This window comes from Bombina bombina, chromosome 7, assembly GCF_027579735.1.
Source record: "Bombina bombina isolate aBomBom1 chromosome 7, aBomBom1.pri, whole genome shotgun sequence".
NCBI classification, from domain to species: Eukaryota; Metazoa; Chordata; class Amphibia; order Anura; family Bombinatoridae; genus Bombina; species Bombina bombina.
In genome coordinates this window covers 347,819,624-347,834,992 of record NC_069505.1, presented here as the reverse complement: position 1 = coordinate 347,834,992, position 15,369 = coordinate 347,819,624, and positions in this window count along the sequence as shown.

Below are 15,369 nucleotides of genomic sequence, written 5' to 3'. Positions count from 1 at the left end.
CCAAATATAAGAGACATGCTACAGGGATGGGGCGGACTCCCTCTGTCATTAACTGGCAGAGTACATCTTTTTAAAATGATATCTCTGCCCAAGATACTGTACCCCTTACAAATGCTCCCTTTATTGTTGACGCATAAGGACATGAAAACCCTTCAGTCTACTATAGGCCATTTTATTTGGCAGGGAAAGAAACAAAGAATAAATAGATCCACTCTGGTCATGCCTTATGACAGGACAGGGGAGGGTTGCACCTCCCGAACATTGCTTGGTACAACTGGGCGACACTGACGAAGATAGTGCTGGACTGGCTGGTTGGAAATGAACAGTTTACAACCCCCACTCTAGAGACAAGCATTACGTACCCAATACACCTAGCCTTTCTACCACATGCCAAACCTAATTCATTACCTCTGAAAATCCAGCATCACATCTTATTTAGAGACCCACTGAGGGCATGGGCCAAAATCCTCCAACAAGCATACATTACCCCAGTTCTTAGAGCCAAATGGATACCTGGAGCAAAAGACACGTGCGTTAAATGCAACTATGCAAACCCCGACTGAATTCATCTGTTCTGGGATTACCCTAAGCTAAAATGGTTTTGGAGTAGATTAACCTACGGACTGTCTACAGTAACTAAAACTCAGAATTCCCTCTCAGCACAACGAGTCCTATTTTTACTTCCAGAGCACAACGTTTGTCCCCATGATACTCTCATCTCTGTGTCTATTTTGATTGCAAGACTATTGATTTTACAACACTGGGCAGATAGTTCATCCCCACCCTTTCAGAAATTGCTCACCAGGTTACATACCCAGATGCTCATAGAGCAAGCAGATGTTAGGGAGAATATTGAACAGAGGATAGCTAGATTCATAAAGAAATGGGCATTCTACCTATTATACTTACCTGACATTATTAGAGAACGTGTCCTATATCCATTTAGAGGCAGTGAATTCATCTTGAAGGAAAATCTCAGGGGAAATTGGTGTTTTTTTAACACAATCGTGTGATAGGTAGGTACATCTCACCATTATTTATTCCTTATATCCATTATCCCAGAATATCACTCTGCGGCTGGCGGTCCAGGAGGGATCCGGGTAAGTATGGGATGCAACAGGCTCTATTGGTGTATCCCCTCTTTTCATTTTATTATTATTTGTTATGTTTTTTGTATTTTTGTTTTTTATTGTAATTATTTAAAGAAAAGAGGAAAAAAGGCGAAGAGAGGAAGCATGACCCTTGACTTCACTGATATCTTGATGCGGGACTATTAAGATACACTCAGTGGACTCTGTTTATACCGTGCTATTGCCAGAGTCCTGTATTTGTCAAGATGTAATAACTTTCTCATGTATGTATTGTATTTTAACGCAGTCATTGTTTTTTTGTGCCTATCTCTCTAGTGGTAGAAAGAAAAAAAAAAGTCAGGCAGATTACATACACACACACGTTAAAATTAGGTTAAAGGGACAGTCTACACCAGAATGTTTATTACTTTAAAAGATAGATTATCCCTTTATTAGCCATTCCCTAGTTTTGCATAACCAACACAGTTATATTTATACACGTTTTTACCCCTGTGATTATCTTGTATCTAAGCCTCTGCAAACTGCCCCTTATTTCAGTGCTTTTTACAAACTTGCATTTTACTGGCTCCAAACTTGCATTGTACTGGCTCCTAGGTAACTCCACGTGCGTGAGCACAGTGTTATCTATATTAAACCCATGAACTAACAACCTCTAGTGGTGAAAAACTGTCAAAATGCCCTGAGCTAAGAGGCGGCCTTCAAGGGCTTAGAAATTAGCATATGAGCCTCCTATATTTAGCTTTCAATGAAGAATACCAAGAGAACAAATCAAAATTGGTGATAGAAGTAAATAGGACAATTGTTTAAAATTACATTCTCTATCTGAATCATGAAAGTTTGTTTTAGACTAGACTGTCCCTTTAAAGCCATGTTGGGCAATATGGAGGTAAGATCCACAATCAGGTAGTAGTGAGAGGTCAAATTAGTGCTCCGGGTGAGATAAGTTAATATGAACTAATGTCCAAACAATACAAGGTCAATGGTGCAAAGCGTTCCCAGTCATATAAACACACCTGTCTCAAAAAAACTCCTTCTATAGCGGGAGTTTGAATTAAATATAATGTATCAGTAAATGTTATTATAGTGCCATCCTGGAAAGCAACTAAAAGAAAGAGACTATGCCCATGGTGAAAGTGCCCCTAACACGCTTTTCACAAACACTTCCTCAGAGGACATCTTTTGTCAGAGATACTACAGATGTCCTCAATAAAATTGAGATTGGAAAAAGGGGTAATATCAGTGCTTCCCCCTCACTCACTGTATAATATATTTGGCCCTTATCTCCAGAAGGACCTCAAATACACATGTATAGAAAAGAGAAATTTTATATAGGCGCATAAAAAATGCTGGAGTGGAGAGGTGAAAATAATCCAATTAATAAAGTTTGAGGAATATTTTCTCTAAAGGCAAATGAGAACTCCCGTAGCAAGAGGTAAAAGTATTTGGCAAAGAACTTAGCTTGTCTTTATGGGTATCCACTGTTCCTAGAGCAAAACCATTAGTTGTGGTGTCTTCCGTTTGTAAAAAGATCCGACCGTTAATGGTCACGTGAACACCGCCTCCCACGTCACTCAAATTCAAACGGGATTTGCCTTTCTTTTAACCGTCCGTATATTACAAAGATTGCGGTTGAGGTTTATGGCAAATAGCACGGTTAGTAACTGCTCCTGTTCACTCCTAGTGCTGTTTTGAAGGCTCAAGACTTCTCAAATCCAAGCACAATGTTATCTATATGACACACATGAACTAGTACTGTCTAACTGTGAAAAACTTTCAAAATGCTCTGAGCTAAGAGGCGGTTTTCAACAGTTTAGAAATCAGTTTGAGTCTACCTAGGTTTAGCTTTTCAAAAATACCACCAAGGGGACAAAACAATTTTGATGATAAAAGTAATTTGGAGAGTTGTTTAAAATTGCATGCCCTATCTGAATCATGAAAGTTTAATAGACTGTCCCTTTAAGGAGGAACTGCACTACTTTAGAGTCGTTCAATAAAGCAGTGAATGAACTAAGATGCAGATTAAAGGCCACAGGTTATTCAATAAAATGTCTAGCTAGAGCTTACCATAGGGCCCTACAACACAACCAAGAAGATCTGCTACACCCCAAAAAGAAAAATGTAACAGAGGAATCTAATAGTAATCTGGTGAGATTTGTTTCCACATATAATTCAGCTAGCCCAGATGTATACAAGATATTTTGAAAACATTGGCATGTGCTATTATCAGAGGAAGATTTACAATCATTCCTACCCAAAATTCCTAGTTTTACATATAGGAGAACGACACATTTAAAAAAACTCTTTGGTGTCTAATCATTTCAACATAAATGCAAAAAAACACCAAATATATAAAGGTTCAATCCCCTGCAGGGATGTAATGTACTCTCATATGGTGAAAACCACAGAAATCAGGAATAGGTTTGGCAAAAAGTAGAAACTTAAAGGGACAGTCTACCATAGAATTGTTATTGTTTTAAAAGATAGATAATCACTTTATTACCCATTCCCCAGTTTTGCACAACCAACACTGTTATATTAATATACATTTAACCTCTGTGATTACCTTGTATCTAAGAACCTTCTTCCAGCCCCCTGATCACATGACTGTGACTGTTTATTATCTATTGTCTTGCAGTTAGCATTGTTTTGGGCTAAATCTTAAATAACTCCCTGTGCCTGTACACAGTGTTATCTATATAGCCCACATGTACTTTTAGTCTCTTTGTGTTGAAAAGGAATTTAAAAATCCTGTGATAAGAGGCAGCCTTCAAGGGCTTAGAAATTAGCATATGAGTCTGCCTAGGTTTAGTTTCAACTAAGAATACTAAGTGTCAGGCTTTTGGGTGTACTGTTTCCTTAATTAGAGTTCAACCAATCATATCTTACTTACTCCCATAAAACACCTGTTCACTAAACACACCTTGCTTAGTATTTTGTTATTTTCCTCAGAGTAACACTGAGCCTCTCAGATCTCTGGAAGGTTATAATTGAATCTTAACTTATCAACAACTGAAGTTATTTCATTCAAGATCTTCCTACTACGGATCTCATATTTATTTCCAGCCTGTTGCAACATCTTTTGGAAATCTTACTTTGGCAAGTACTTTCATTTATTCAAGACTGTCTTTTATTTGTGGAGTTACGTTACCTGTTTCATCTTATCAGCTCATATTATTTTTCCAAACAAGTCTGTGGCACCCATAAAGAATAACCGGTTATTGAAGCTCTAAACTGTTAAACTTATTTGTTCTGTTACATTAACTTTATGTTGTTTTCTGCTGCACCGGAGAATCGTGACGTCACACGCTGACAGTTAGCCGGCTTCAGCGTGTCTCAACTCCTGCTGCACTCGCAGCGTACAGAACCCGGAAGTGTTTGTCCTTACTTACCGCACTCACAGTTTTCAAGGTACATTACCACGTTTGCATTTATAACTTTATCTGCAGAAGTTCTCCATTATATGAATCTATCAATATTACATTGGATAAGACTTACTTGCTGTGTATTTAATATCTCATGTTACGCATTCTATTATAACTACTCCTTACTTATTCATTAGAAAGTTTCACCTATTCCAAATCCTCTTGTATTACACAAGCCTGCTTATTTCCAAGATTGCTTTCGATATTGATTCCTATCTTGCAGATAATACTTTAGTGTGTATTTTTTGTAGGGAAACATTAATCTTATAATAACTGCACATATATCCATATGGGTTTACCAAGTAATAGTACTCTCAATTGATATTGTGCTACATACCTAAATCACTTGTAATCATACTAAGCAGGTTTGATTGTTACATAATACTAAGCCTTAAAAGAAAATGGAACCTGCTGAAATTCCCCAAGTAGTCTATAACCTGAGTCAAAAGGTAGACAAAATGGGACAGGCTATCCTGGACTTACAGCTAGAAAATCAGGTTCTCAGAGAGCTTATAAAGGAGGTAAAAGAACAACAAACCCCCAGTTCTGAACCACAGATAAGCTTGCCAGAATTATATAATGGTAATAGGAAAACCTATAGGCAGTTTAAAAATGCTTGCTACCTGCTCTTCAATTTAAAACCAAAAACTTACCCCACTGACAGGGTAAGGGTTTTGTCCACAATATCTTTTCTAAGATCTGAACCCAGAATTTGGGCAGATCATTTGTGTGAAACAAATGACCCCCTACTAGATTCACTAACAAATTTTTTCCAAGCTATGGATGAGCTATATAGAGATACTGACATTCAACTAACGGCTGAACAAAAGATGAGGAGCTTAAAACAAGGAAAAAAGACAGTGGAGGAATATACCACTGAATTTAAGCTGTACGCATCAGACTCTGCATGGAGTTTGGTTTCTCTCAGAAACCAATTTAGATTGGGACTGTCTGATCCTGTCAAGGATGAGCTAGCACGTATAGAGCTTCCAAGTACCCTGGATGCATTAATAAAAGTCTCAACCCAAATCGACCGGAGGCTCAGGGAACGCAAAGCTGAACGTGGTTATTCAGATCCAACATTTAAAGCCACTATGTCCACCTCTGCACATATAAAATCACCTCCAACGGAGCATGTCACCCCCATGGAAATAGGAGTTATACGTGGACCATTAACTCCTGAAGAAAGGATAAGAAGAAGAACCAATCACCTCTGTATGTATTGTGCAAATCCCAGTCATACAGTTATGAACTGTCCAACATTACAAAAAAATAAAAAGAGTAAGTTTGTTCATATTAACAATACTCAAAGTCTAGATAAACAAATTTCTTATTGCAAACTATCTCTCCTTTTGCAGTGGGACCTTAACAGATTGTCTACTTCTGCCATCGTTGACTCTGGAGCCTTTGGAAACTTTATAGACAAATCTACTGTATTGAAAAATAAAATACCTATTGTATTAAAGAAAACACCAGTCTCAATCAAAGTTATTGATGGCTCTGTGATTGCAAATAGTCCTATAACACACAACACAATACCTATATTAGTTATTACTGAAGATGGTCACACCGAATATATAACATTCGATGTAATTCCATCACCTCATTTTCCTATAGTATTGGGTTTATACTGGCTTCAGACACACAATCCCTATATTGATTGGTCTACTTTAACTGTTGCCTTCCAATCAAAATTCTGTGAAAACACATGCTTCCCACATCATAAAATACTACACACAGAATTAGAACAGATTCAAATACCGGAACCATACCAGGACTTCATAGAGGTCTTTAGCAAAGTTGAGGCAGAAACTCTTCCACCCCATCGGGTTTATGATTGCCCAATTGAATTAATTCCAGGTGCAACATTACCGGTTGGTCATTTGTATCCATTGAGTCACCCTGAGTTGTTACATCTAAAACAATACCTACAAGATAACCTTCGGAAGGGTTTTATCAGACCCTCATCTTCACCCACAGCAGCTGGAATGTTCTTTGTAACCAACAAAGACACTTCCCTCAGGCCGATAATAGATTATCGAGAGCTTAATAAACGGACGGTAAAAAACGGATATCCGTTACCTCTCATACCGGAATTAATTGAAAGATTAAGTAATGCTACCATCTTTACTAAGTTGGACTTGCGTGGGGCATACAATCTCATACGTATAAGGGAAGGAGACGAATGGCTCACAGCATTCAGAACTCGGTATGGACTCTATGAGTACCTAGTGATGCCATTCGGTCTCTGTAATGCCCCCGCAACGTTCCAACACTTTATTAATGATATTTTCCGGGATTTATTAGACATATGTCTAGTAGTATACTTAGACGACATCTTAATTTACTCCAACAATTTGTCAGAACATATAAAACATGTCCGTTGGGTATTAGCTCGGTTACAAACACATAAACTATATGCCAAATTAGAAAAGTGTTCATTCCACAATACCACTATCTCATTCTTAGGCTATACTATATCTCCTGCTGGTATCCAAATGCAAACCGAGAAGGTTGATTCAGTGAAAAATTGGCCAACTCCTAAAGATAAGAAGTCTCTCCAAAGGTTTTTGGGGTTTGCCAATTATTACAGAAAATTTATAAAGAATTTCTCATCAATAGTGAGACCACTCACACAACTTACTGGTTCAACCCAACAATTCCATTGGAATCAAAGTCATTCTAAAGTATTTGACTTCTTGAAACAAACTTTCACAGAAGCACCCATACTCAAATTTCCGAATGTTGATTTACAATATGTATTGGAAGTTGATTCCTCAGACTTTGCGATTGGCGCAGTACTTTCACAACAGAAAACACCCAAAGATCCTCTACATCCAATCTCCTACTTTTCAAAAAGTATGACATCAGCAGAGAGGAATTACGCAATAGGAGACAAAGAATTACTCGCCATCCGCAAATCCTTAGAATTTTGGAGACACCTACTAGAAGGTGCAAAAATGCCCTTCATAATTTACACGGACCACAAAAACCTCCAATACCTGCAAAATAACAAGACTCTATCAGCTAGACAGGTACGGTGGAGTCTTTACTTTGCAAGATTCGACTTTCAAATCCTATACCGCCCAGCAAACAAAAATGGAAAAGCGGATGCACTCTCTCGACAACTATCCGAACCTATTCCTAACGAAAATCCTACTGCTATAATTCCTTCTGAACGCTTCATCGGATTAACTTCAGACTTTCTAACTGATATAAAGAACTCTTCAAAAAATTCACCTACTGACACTAAGGTTCCTTTGGAATTGAAAGACGGATTATACTACTACAAGAATATGATCTATATTCCTAAAGATTTGAGACAACAAATCCTACAACATCACCATGATTCACCCTTAGCTGGACATCCAGGGGAATCATGCACCATCGAACTTATAACAAGGACATATTGGTGGCCTCATTTGAAGGAAACTGTTTCAAGTTATATAAAGAGTTGTGTTACTTGTCAAGTATGCAAAACTGAGCGGAAATTACCTTATGGGCTTTTAATATCAATTCCAACATCTGACAGACCCTGGAAACAAGTAGGAGTTGACTTCATTGTGGATCTACCTCCATCAAAGAATTATACCACTATCATGGTAGTTGTTGACAGTTTCATCAAAATGTCGCATTTTATTCCATTTCATAAGCTTCCCACTTCAGCAGAAACAGCTAACTTATTTGTACAACATGTGATTCGGCTTCATGGAGTACCAACAGTTTTGATATCTGACAGGGGATCCCAGTTCACATCTAAATTCTGGAAAAGTCTCTGTCAATCTCTTAACATAACCCATCAATACACAACTGCATTTCATCCACAAGCAAACGGACAGGTTGAAAGAATCAATCAATGGTTAGATGAATACTTACAATGTTTTTGTTCCTACCAGCAAGACAATTGGATAACATACTTACCCTTCGCTGAATTTTCCTACAATAATCTAACCAATTCATCCACAAAATTATCTCCGTTCTTCGCAAATTATGGGTACCATCCAACCATCACTTCAGTTAGTACTACCCCTTCCAATTCTCCTCTGGTTGATGAATGGAATAATGCACTTCTAGACAATTTTCGGGTTATCAAGGAAAACATTTCAAAAGCTCAGAACTCCCAAAAGCACTATTATGATTTGAGACACAGACAACCACCTTCATATCAAATTGGAGACCAGGTATGGTTGTCAACGAAAAACCTAAAGCTACATCTTCCTAGTAGGAAAATGACACAAAAATTCTGTGGACCTTTCCCCATTACTAGGGTAATAAATCAGAATGCAGTCACTCTGGATTTACCATCATCTATGAGAATACATCCGACTTTCCATGTTTCCCTCCTCAAACCATACGTTCCTACTAGAAATAACACACCCCAATTACTGCCGACCAGTTCCATCCAAGACTCAGAAGTCTATGAGGTGAAAGAAGTACTTGATTCAAGGTTTTCCAAGGGAATTCTGGAATATTTAATTAGGTGGAAGGGATACTCAGAGGAAGATGACTCCTGGGAACCCGCATCTAATCTTAATGCACCTCGACTTGTTTCCCAATTCCACAGGAGATATCCAGATCGCCCCAGACTTCAAGCTGAGGATCAGCTTGTTTGAGGGGGGAGTCATGTCAGGCTTTTGGGTGTACTGTTTCCTTAATTAGAGTTCAACCAATCATATCTTACTTACTCCCATAAAACACCTGTTCACTAAACACACCTTGCTTAGTATTTTGTTATTTTCCTCAGAGTAACACTGAGCCTCTCAGATCTCTGGAAGGTTATAATTGAATCTTAACTTATCAACAACTGAAGTTATTTCATTCAAGATCTTCCTACTACGGATCTCATATTTATTTCCAGCCTGTTGCAACATCTTTTGGAAATCTTACTTTGGCAAGTACTTTCATTTATTCAAGACTGTCTTTTATTTGTGGAGTTACGTTACCTGTTTCATCTTATCAGCTCATATTATTTTTCCAAACAAGTCTGTGGCACCCATAAAGAATAACCGGTTATTGAAGCTCTAAACTGTTAAACTTATTTGTTCTGTTACATTAACTTTATGTTGTTTTCTGCTGCACCGGAGAATCGTGACGTCACACGCTGACAGTTAGCCGGCTTCAGCGTGTCTCAACTCCTGCTGCACTCGCAGCGTACAGAACCCGGAAGTGTTTGTCCTTACTTACCGCACTCACAGTTTTCAAGGTACATTACCACGTTTGCATTTATAACTTTATCTGCAGAAGTTCTCCATTATATGAATCTATCAATATTACATTGGATAAGACTTACTTGCTGTGTATTTAATATCTCATGTTACGCATTCTATTATAACTACTCCTTACTTATTCATTAGAAAGTTTCACCTATTCCAAATCCTCTTGTATTACACAAGCCTGCTTATTTCCAAGATTGCTTTCGATATTGATTCCTATCTTGCAGATAATACTTTAGTGTGTATTTTTTGTAGGGAAACATTAATCTTATAATAACTGCACATATATCCATATGGGTTTACCAAGTAATAGTACTCTCAATTGATATTGTGCTACATACCTAAATCACTTGTAATCATACTAAGCAGGTTTGATTGTTACACTAAGAGAGAAAAGCAAATTTGATGATAAAAGTAAATTGGAAAGTTGATTAAAATTACATGTCCTATCTGAATAATGGAAGTTTAATTTTGACTAGACTGTCCCTTTAAACATTGTATTAACTGTAAAAGTGACAATGCTATCTATTGTTTAAGTTGCAGCTGCCAAATATTTTACATTGGTATGACAACCAGATGTATGGGTACAAGAATAACAGAACATCTATCAAACATACACAATGCAAAGAGAGATCATGAAAAAGTCAAGAAAATAACCTCAGTGGTGAGGTATTTCTTAGAGAATCACAATGAAAATGTCAATGTACTAAAATGCTGGGGTTAGAACAAGTAAAGTGTGTAATCCGGGGTGGTAATGCAGAACAAATTCTGTTGAGAAAAGAAACTAAATGGGTGTTTTTATTAGATACTGTTTTTTCACATGGAATGAACGAACAAAATAATTATTGGGTATATTTAGAATAGAACCGTTAGCTTAATACTGGGAATACGCTCAAATATATGAATATGTATATAAATATGAAGTGTCACAAAAATATTGTATTAAATACCAAAATATAATACAGTGTTGCATAACTCAGATTATATTCTAATCGACATAGGTAATATTAGAACACAATGAAATACCATATTGTTATGCATGAATAAGCGTTAACACCAGCTATGGAAGCATTCTGGCAAAATGTGTTTCTTAAGAAACATTCGCAAAGTATTCAAAATTGGCAAATAGTGTTATGAAAACTCAAGTTTGACAGCTGCCAAGCGATCAGTATTACCAAAGCAAGAACGAGTTCGTAATTCTGACACAGCCCCTAGAACGTCATTGGTGGATAGCAGTAAAAATGATAATGTGTTGGGAAACCTGGTGGCCCCATACTCAAAAATCATATATAGAAAGGCAAAAAAAATCTTAAAACTCTACTAGCCCCTAGTAAATTCAAAAGAACAAATATGGGCACCAAAGATAAAGATTTACAGGGTTTGAAGGGTTTCTATCCTTGCTTCACCTGTAGGGCATGTCTATATAGTACGAAAAAGAAAACTATACCTGATAGGGATAGACCTTTTTTCATTAAAGACATTATGAGATTCAACCAAAAAAGGAGTGGTATATTTATTACATTGCTCATGTGAACTGATTTATATTGGAGAGACTATGAGACCCCTGAAAGACATGATTAGGGAGCACTTGTGGAATATAGAGAATGGGAAATTGGATACACACTTGTATAACCACTTCAGGAAAATTCACCATAATAATCTAGATGATTTTAAATACTGGGGTATATGCATAGTCCTTCCTAAATGGAGAGGAGGTGAATTTGAAAAAACGTTACTCCTCAAGGAGGCGGAGCTCATCTATAATTTTGGGTCCCTGTTTCCAACAGGTCTAAATCCAGAACTAGATATTTCCCCCTTTCTGATAGACCCTTTATAAATGATTGCACTGTCCACCTATCTATCCTGTCTAACATGTATAAAATCCTCTGCTTAAACATGAGGTTTATCACCAGGAATTTGTGGATACCACCTACTAAAACGAATACCATCTGTTTTTTTAAATAAAGAGGATTTATAGTCTGTCAATAAAGTAGTTTATTTACTTACTTTTTAAACTACCAACCATATTGAATCAGAAATTTTGTATTTATATACTGTTCTCGAATCCCAATGGTTAAAATGATGCTACAATTAGGGGAAAAAACGGTTTTTTGGTCTATTATCTACCTCCAAGCCTTAAAATGATATATGTAGAAATAGACTGATTGGATCCCAATGGAAACTCCTGTAACATATCTAAGGATACCTCCTTAAATGATGAATATGAAGAACAACTCTGAACTAGATCCGAGATACCTCCTTAAATTGAAAACAATTATTTGGCCAATGAGAAGAGATCTATAGGTTTAAAAAGCATCTGTATGATGGAGTCCACTATCTTGAGAAAGCCCGGCACAGGGTGAAATGTGTGGAAGTGGACTCTATAATCATCCGACAATACTGCAGTAAATCTGACTCCAAACGCCTGCACTTTATCTCTGCCCATTGTGAATACTGCAGCACTGCTGTAAACAAGACGCGATGGAGGGCAGGATGGAAGGAGGACGCCAATCACACAGAAGTGTAAGTCTCTGTGCACTAACCGAGTGAAGAAACTGCGTGTAGCGGGCTGCGTGACAGAAACCTCTGACACGGTTTATGGTACTTTCTGCTTAACACTAGTGACCACGCGGTCACGGCTAAAGAGTTTGGTATCTCTACTTCATAAGGGGAATATGCCTATGCTATACTAAGAGGCAAATAGTAACATTTGCAAGTATCTTCTAAAGGGAATACACCTATGCCTAATTAAGAGGCAAAAAGAAAAATTTACAAGTATCTTCTAAGAAAGCGCTATGGACACTTAGTATCCTAAGAGAGGAATTGGCTTTATCTATTAAACCCACTTTCTAACAACAGGGTTGTTCCCCATTGATTTTTATTAAACATATTTTTTATATATACACCAATCAAAGAGTATTCAAGGAAGATAAAGCTATCTTTTTGGATATATTTTTGGATATACTATTTTATCTTTTTTATTGTAGGAAGGGAGACGTCCCTCCATTCATTTGATATTGCTGTCACTTTCTTAATAAATGTATTTTATTTTTATAACAAATTGTGTATGAGTGTTTATATTTACTTCTAGCTTTTTTAGCGTCATCCCCTGTGGTTTGTAATTTTAGGTTTTTCTTTATACCATATGAAGGAAAGGATTTCTGCTTGTATCTTCTGTAATTATTTAGTTGGAAACTCGATGGGTAATGATATAAACAGATATAAAAGTTTTGGCAATATCCTTATTTTACTGACTATCATTCATGCGTTAAAGGATATTTTATAAGTGCTCAATTTTTTAATATCACTGCTAAGCTTTGCTAATAGTGCAAAATATTTTTTTATAATTTTCTGAAATGGCAGTTCCTAAATATGTTATAGGTTTAGTAGCCCATTTAAAATCATAATTAAAAAATAGTTTTTTTTGTGTGGTCGGGTAATTTAATTCCTATAGATTATCATTTATCATTGTTGATTTTGTAAACAGATATGTTGCCAAATGTATCTATTAGTTGATATAAAATAGGAAGAGATAATAGGGGTTTTGTCAGAGTAAGGATCACATTGTCGACGATGAGTGCAATTTTGTATTCTTTTTTACCAATTGAGATTAAACCTAGCCCGGGAAGCTAATGGTTTTATGCTTAAGCCAAAGAGCAAGGGGACACCCTTGTCTGATCCTGTTTTTAATATATATTGTCTTGAAATTATATCCTGCAATTCTTATAAAAGCTGTGGGGAAGAATATATGGAAGCTATGGCCTTTTCAAATGCCCCTGACAACCAAATGCTTGAAGAACCTGGAACATATGGCAGACCAGGAAACCCTACCAAATTCCTTCTCCACATCAAGTGAAGTAGCATAGAAGGCACTCCATGGACATTTGCATAATCCCCCAGGTTAATAACTCTCCTAACATTATCAGGGGCTTCTTTGTTTTTGATAAATCCAACTGGGTCAGGAGAGACCAAGTCAGATATGCAGTTATTAATATTTGCAAGAATTTTTGTAAATAATTTAAGATCTTGGTTTATTAACGAAATGGGCCTATCATTTTGACAGTGAAAATTGGTAAAGGTATTGCTGTAATTTTAGCTGTTAACATATTTTTGGGTATCTCTCCCCCTTCCATAATATAATTTAAAACATGAGGGATAAACTATTATAAGGAAATAAAGTTACAATGGCAAAATATATAGCAACTAAATAAGCTGGCAGTAGTCGGCTTACTAAAAGGTTTAAAAGGGCACTTTTGACAAAAAAACACATGCAATCTGAAGAAAGCAAATATATATATATATATATATATATAAACAAAAAATGGAAAGAAAATAAGATGAAATGCACAGTTTGTGATATAGACTCTGAGAGATTGCATTTTTATGATTTTTTTCTTTTGATTATATTGTATTGTTTTGTTAAAATTTACTAATGGACATCTTTTGATGACTCAATATTTCCTGTAAAATTGTAAATGAAAGATGAAATGTCAGAAGAATTCATGTCCACACAGTCCTACAAAAAGAATGCTTGCTCACCACTTCAGCGTAGTCCCATATTAATAACCCCAACTGGCAAACAAAGTTATTCTGAAAAACACAAAGTAGGGGAAACCAGTTAGCGTATCCTGTGTGTTTAAAAGGAATGTGAAATATTTACACGATTATATCATATAGTGTTCCCAGACACCAGACTATTGGTGTTTATGAACAGTAGCAGCAGCTGTTCAAACAATTATTCTACTGGAGAGCCCTAGAACAGTAATATGTCATGTTAGGGTTCCTTTAAAATATGAATTAAGAAATTATGGGCTACACCGTAAGACACAAAGTAATTATATTAATGAATGCATTTACCAGTAGTAACCCTGCGCTTCAGAAAGGTACCAGATATATGTTTTGAATGATTGTATTAACCACATTTGCCAGTAAGGATTAATTAGTGTAGGGTTGGGAATTTTAGAAGGTATTACTGCTGACATGTTAAATGTATATCCTTGAAACTTAGTATACTGATAGCTCTTGACTTGGTTTAATGATATTTGGAATTTTGAAGTTTACACCTTTTATTTATTTAAAATTATTTCATTCAAATTGGTTTTTGTTTTCAAGCAGCTCACAGTAGTTATGTTTCCATCTGACATGCTCAGTAGACTGCTTCTATGTTTTCATTACAATTTAACTTGCATTTGCCTCTAGTTTAGAATAAACTCCTTTTCTGTCAGTTGAATAAATTTATTGTGAACTTTGAATAAACCTCACCTGCATACAGCAGGCAAGAAAATTAGAGCCTGATTCTTGCCAGGATGGTGAGAAATCATCAGCTGATTTTACTGAGCATTTTATTAAGTAAGTGCCTCTCCTTGACGTCAAAAATATTAATGAACTTAATGAAATACACAGTTTTCTAGGTAAAAATTGCTCTTACAACAATCCCTGAATGGCCTCTTAATAGTGTTGAGGCATCATGCAGATCAAAGACATTTAGAGAATAAGGGCATTCAATGACACCTCCAGGTGTAACATGCTTAGAGAATATAAAGAGTTGTAAAAGATCTTCAGACACAACCAGCAAACTTCCCTGTCCCTTCCACTTTCTGAAACTGACAGGCTTATTTCACATAGAAAAAATACAAAGTGTAA